This window comes from Archocentrus centrarchus, chromosome 3 (assembly GCF_007364275.1).
Source record: "Archocentrus centrarchus isolate MPI-CPG fArcCen1 chromosome 3, fArcCen1, whole genome shotgun sequence".
Taxonomy (NCBI): domain Eukaryota; kingdom Metazoa; phylum Chordata; class Actinopteri; order Cichliformes; family Cichlidae; genus Archocentrus; species Archocentrus centrarchus.
Window position 1 is genome coordinate 818,348 of NC_044348.1, and position 6,236 is coordinate 824,583.

Below are 6,236 nucleotides of genomic sequence, written 5' to 3' on the forward strand. Positions count from 1 at the left end.
TCTTTACCTTACAATATAAAGTGCCTTGAGGCAACTGTTTGTTGTGATTTGATGATATGGAAATAAAATAACTGAATTGGCATTAATCAGATCTTATTGTATGGTTTAAAATATTAGAATGACACATTACACTATGGCCCATGGTAAACACTAATATACTAACAAATGCATAAAACAAAACGATAAATAAATAGAGAAACTGAGTTAAACTGACCATTTAAATTGTTTATGTTTAGACCTGTACTGTAATCCATGCACTACACTAGCTGTTTTGGAAATTAAGGGCCATATGTTTGATGGTGTCAAGTTGAGCTGGGGCATTTTGATAGATAAAGTGAAACATCTCACACTCGCTCACTGTCTTTAACAACTACTAATAGCTAAACCATTTTAAACCTGTTGGTTGGTAGTCTGCTTACCTTTATTTTCAAAGCAATTTTGAACAGCTGACTTTCCTCAATCTGCTTTCTCCTCCTCTTCTTTCCTTCTTTTCTTTTAGACACACTGTGCATTAGCAGTCACCTAATCAGAATAAACTGTTCTGTAGACAAATAGTAAAATAAGAGTCTTCACCTTACAATATACAGTGCCTTGTGATGACCATTGTGAATCATGCTAAAAGTTTTTAAACAAAAAGCGCCATCACCAGTGGGGATATCCTTCTACAATTAATGAAATATAAAATGCATTTAAAAGTCAGGATAATATTACAGCCCCATTTCATTATAAAAAACCCTTCAGCAGACATCGTATTTTTTTGTGCAAAACTTTTTTGCCCTAATTTGGAGGCTTTGCCCTAAACTTTCATCTAAAAACTTTTATTCACCCCTGGATTAGTAGAGATTCATATTTTTTGATTATCTTTAACATATCTACAAATGCTGTTTGGTAACCTCAACCTAGAACAGACACAAAAAATATCCATGTATACAAATTAGAGAAAGTACATACTGCACTCTTGTACAAGGGTGTGTACTGCATAATTTCTTTCTGTTTATATCATTTATAACAATAACCCAGATATAATGCATACATACAAGGTCATCCATACTACATTATCTGCACAACATCACTATAATCCTCAGATAACCATTTATAAAACATAATGCAACCTTGTTTTTTACATTTGAGCAATATTGCTGAGCGGCAGGTATGGATTTAATATTGCTCAATGATGAAGTATAGTCTGTACTATTTATGGCCATGAGCAGGGGCGCAGCTATATACTTTCTGAGGTGTATGAGGTGTAGCACCCCCCTTCCCCCACGCGCACGCATGCACACGCACGCACACATACACACACAACACACCATCCGCATCCTCTCAACATTTACTGTGTTCATGTGTGCAGATCTCACTTATTCATGGACTTATAAAATACAAGACTTCTATGACATAACTTACCAACTGTCTTTAAACCAGTCGGGGGGCAGGAGGAGGGAAGGTGAAGGAGCGCAGGGGTGCCTAATCAGTGCCATGCCTCTGTTATTGATCATATCATATGCACAGCTGTTAAATACAGAAAATGCAACTAGAGAAATATTTTCCCCACATCGTTTTGGCGCCCCCCTCTTGTGCGGTGCCCCTATGCATTGCATATAGTGCATACCCCCTTTTTGCGCCACTGGCCATGAGTCATCATGTCTGTGTATATTCTCAGTCATCCAGGTCATATAGACTCAGGAGCTTAAAAAAGGTGACTGAACTTCTTAAGCTTATTCATTTCACCTTTCATCTAAAAGGCTTCTTCAGTTCTAAGAGAAGCAGAACAAAAGAAAACACTAGGGAACACAGGAGTCCAAACAATTCAGGGGGCCTCCCCAGCCAAGGAGCCAGACCCAAGGGCTGGGGAGCACCACGGAAGCGAGGCAGTTCAGTGGGCCACCCAGGGGAATGCCTGGTCCAGGCGGGTCAGGGGGGCCAACCGCAGTGCCAGCAGCGGCAACGAGGCGGGTCAGGAATCCGACCGCAGTGCCAGTGGTGGCGACAAGGCGGGTCAGGGAGGCCGGGAAAAGCCAGACTGTCTGGCTGCTCGGGTGCTTCTGGTTCGGGGGGTGGCTCCAGCTGGGGAGCTGCTGCAGTTGCAGGCTCGGGTGGGAGAAGGTGTAGAGTGGTGACCAAGAAATCCTTCACCAACCCGTGCAAGGAACCAAACAGCCATGGAAAGCTATCCATCAGTCCTTGCAGCTTGACTGTGATGGCTTCTTGTTCTTCCTCACATGGGTCGGATAACAGTTCGTAACACAAGGTGTCCATTCTACGAATGATGGTCCTCTTCATCTCATCACAGAGGAAGAGAGCCACTGTGTCAACAGGCTGTTGTGGCAACAATGGAGCGGAAGTGTTGTGGAAGTGCTATGGTTTCCCATGACACAGTTAACCAATTCCGGTGATATTATACCGCGGGGTTAAATGGGGAACCACACTTTGCTGCTGCCGGGAAGAGGCAGGTGAGTGAGTGGTTGGAGTGAGGAAAAGTTCGCCCACTCTGCCGCTTGTCTCCTGCTGGGGGAGACAAGCGGCATCCCTGGGGACTGTTCCAGAATGCAGGTCCCCCCAGAGCCAGGCAAATGCCACTGAATCTATCGGTGTCTGCGAGCTCCATTGTCTGATCATGTCCTTCTGTCATAAAATGCTGCATAGCAGGCAGGATGAGGACACCGATGCAGGACACTGGACACAAACGCTAACTCAAAGACTCAGCTTTATTGTTGAGAATCACAGGGGGCTGAACTGGGCAGGGCCAGCAGCAAAAGCTTGGCAACAGAATCACAAATGGAAACACACAACAGAGTGCACTGACAAGGACAATGACGAGGACACGACAACAAGCAGGGGAAAACACAGGATTTAAATACACGAGGGCTGATGAGGGAAGAAGACACATCTTGGAAACACAGGTGAACAACATAACACTAATGACACAAAGGAAAACACAGGTCAAACATAAATACAACTAAGAAGGCTGGGTCAAAAGACCCAGGACCATGACATATACTGTACAATCATATAATCCCTAAACCTGAATGAAGGGAATAAACCATGCAGAATTTACAGGAAATTGTGTCTTAAAATACAGGAACAGGTTGAAACCTTTCTTGGCTTTCTTAAGACTGATGATAAATAAAAATAAATAAATAAAATGATTTATAAAATTACATGGATGTCATAACACTAGTTTTACTAACAATGTATTGATAATTTTAAAATGCAGGAAATTGTATTCCTTTGTGTTACTCATTTTAAATTGCTTTTCAAATCTTGCACTAAAAGTGGCACTCCAAAAAAAGTGTCCACACCTTTCAATAAAATGAATTAATAGTTCACATCTCTGGTAAATTGCTACAGTAATTTTACGGGCAAAAAATACCTTTGCAGACAGGTAGACCTCAGACTATTACTATTACTATGCACATAAGGTGACCATTCAAACAGCTCTCCCACCCCCACAGAAGGATGACTTCCAAACTCAAATATCACTTTTATGCCTTTTCTTGTTTTAGGCCCTGCTTACATGAGAATGCTTTTAGATGAAAATGGTAAACTTCTTTTGCATTTTGGTTGTTCATTTACACGACAATGCTGTTTTGAGTCCCTGAACCACTCCAATGTCCGTCCCCGTCTAATCTGGGAAAGTTATCCATAATGGCAGGTACTGGCACGTGCACTTTGGTTGTGACTCACTTTTTCTGCACACGTGCGAGTAGATCAACAACAATAAACTATGGTGGATTCCAGGGTGCTGTTTGTCCTACTCGATCTTTTGAATATAACAATGCTTTTTTTAGCAAAGTGGATCAGCAGAGATGTGTCAAGTTTTGGACTGTGGCAAACTGGTAAAGGACCCCAATGCAGGACTCAGACGAGGAGGTAACAATAACTTAATGCTTTAATCCAAAAGACAACGTGGCATAAACAAATGTAGCATAAACATCAATGTGGCATAATCATCAATGTGGCATAATCATCAATGTGGCATAATCATCAATGTGGCATAATCATCAAATCATCATAAAGCACACAGCAGGGAAAAACCAACAATTAACTGACGACGCAACAAGGAACTAAACAACACAGAGACCTTAAATACACAAAGGGATATGAGGGAAAAGGAAACAGGTGACAACACAGGTGAACAAAATACACTAACAAAACAAAAAATGCCAAGGAGCAGCATAGTCCAAAACAAAACCCGGCACCCAGACCAGGGCGGCGGAGGGGGCCAGGAAGCAGGGCACGAGACAACAACCAAAAGGGCAACAAAGTCCAAAAAAAAAACCAAGAAAGAAACAAAAAGCAGCAGCATAAGGCTGGAAAAAGGAGTCCAAAAACAAAACATAAGCAACGAAGTACACCAAAGACCCAACCTTTCAGGGGGCCTGCCAGGGAAACCACAAGGGTGGCAACATAATTCAGGGGGCCAACCACAATCCCAGTGGCGGTGGCAAGACAAAATGGGAGGCTGACCGCGCTCCTAGCGGCGGCGAAGACATGGAGACGAGTCTGGAGGCCAGCCGCGCTCCCAGCGGTGGCAAGGATGAAGGCGACCAGGAGGCCGGCTGCGCTCCCAGTGGCGGCGGCAAGGATGAAGGCGAGCGAGAGGGATTGCAGCGAGAGGGATTGCAGCGAGAGGGATTGCAGCGAGAGGGATTGCAGCGAGAGGGATTGCAGCGCTCCCAGCGGCAGCGGTGAGGACGAAGGTGAGCAAGAGGGACTGCAGCGCTAACTAAGGGGACCAATATTAAAGAAACCGGGGAGACCTGAAGGATTGAGGGCACTGAAGGCACTAAAGGGACCAAAGGGGCTGAAGGGACCTGAGCAGAGGGGACTAAAGAGACTGAGGGGACCTGAGCAGAAGGGACTAAAGAGACAGAGGGGACCTGAGCAGAGGGAACCTGAGGGATTAAGGGGACCTGAGGGGCTAAAGTCACCGAGGAGACCAAAGCAGAGGGACCAGAGGGGACCGGAGCTGAGGAGGGACCAGAGGGGACCGGAGCTGAGGAGGGACCAGAGGGGACCGGAGCTGAGGCCGAGGGGACTGAAGGGAGTGAAACTAAAGGGACTGGGGCTGAGGGACCTGGGGGAACCAAGGAAGCAGATGAGGGGCCTGAAGGGACCGAGTGGACCAAAGGGACTGGAAAAACTGAGGGGCCTGAAACTGAGTGGACCGAAGCTACAGAGGGAACCAAGGGAGCTGAAGCTAAAAGGACTGACACAGAGGGGAGCGAAACTGAGGGGTCAGTTGGGGGGACCAAAGCTAAAGCTGAGGGAACAGAGGAGCCCGAGGGAACCAAAGCTACTGGGGGGACCAAGGAACTAAGGCTGAGGGAGCTGAGGAGACTGCTACTAGGGAGACTGAGGGGACCTGAGGGACAAAAGCGGGAGCTGAGGGGACCTGAGGGACTAAAGTGGGAGCTGAAGGCACTGAGGTTAGAGGGGCTGAATGGACTGAGGGAACTGAAGGGACCGAAACAGTGGGGACCAAAGCAGAGGGAGCTAAAGGGACTGGAGCTGAAGGCACTGGAGTTAAAGTTGAGGGAGCAGAGGCTAAAGGAGCTGGGAGAACTGGAGCTGGGGAACTGGAGCGGGAGCAGAGGGCTCTGGAGCTAGGGGAATTGATGCTGAAGGGAGCGACACTATAACTGACTGAAGGGGAGCTGCTATAGCTGGCGTGGGCATCATGGAGCGTGGTCGTGGCTTGGGTGCTGCTGCAGCTAGCAGCTGTAATGGCTGATGAGGAGGCTCTGAAGCTGGTTGCTCTGGTTGCTGACTTGGGGCTGCTGCAGGCGGCTGATGGTGAGGGGCTGCAGGAACAGGAACGGGTGCATCCAACTTCATAATATCCCTCACCAAGTCCTTAATTAAAAGAGGCAACGAGTCCAAGAGCCAGGGAAAAGTTCGAATCAGCCTGGTCACACTGTGCACAATGGCTGTCTTACTCCCCTCACTGGGTAGTGTAAGCCATTGTTTATATAAGTCCATTAAATAATCAAAAATGTCCCGCTTCACTTTATTGTCCACAGCATCAGTCTTAGGGGGAGACGAAAAGTCTTTATCTTTAGCTGGCATTGTGGCGGGGAAAGTGAACGCAGGGTTTTGTGTTTGCTTAAGAAACTCACTTTCCCCAGTGGCCACTTTATTAGGCACAGCGGCAGTTAGCTTAATTGCTGAAGTAACAGGCAAAGTCAGAGAGTTACTCACGAAAGACCCGGTGCTGCCACACACGGGCGAGTGAG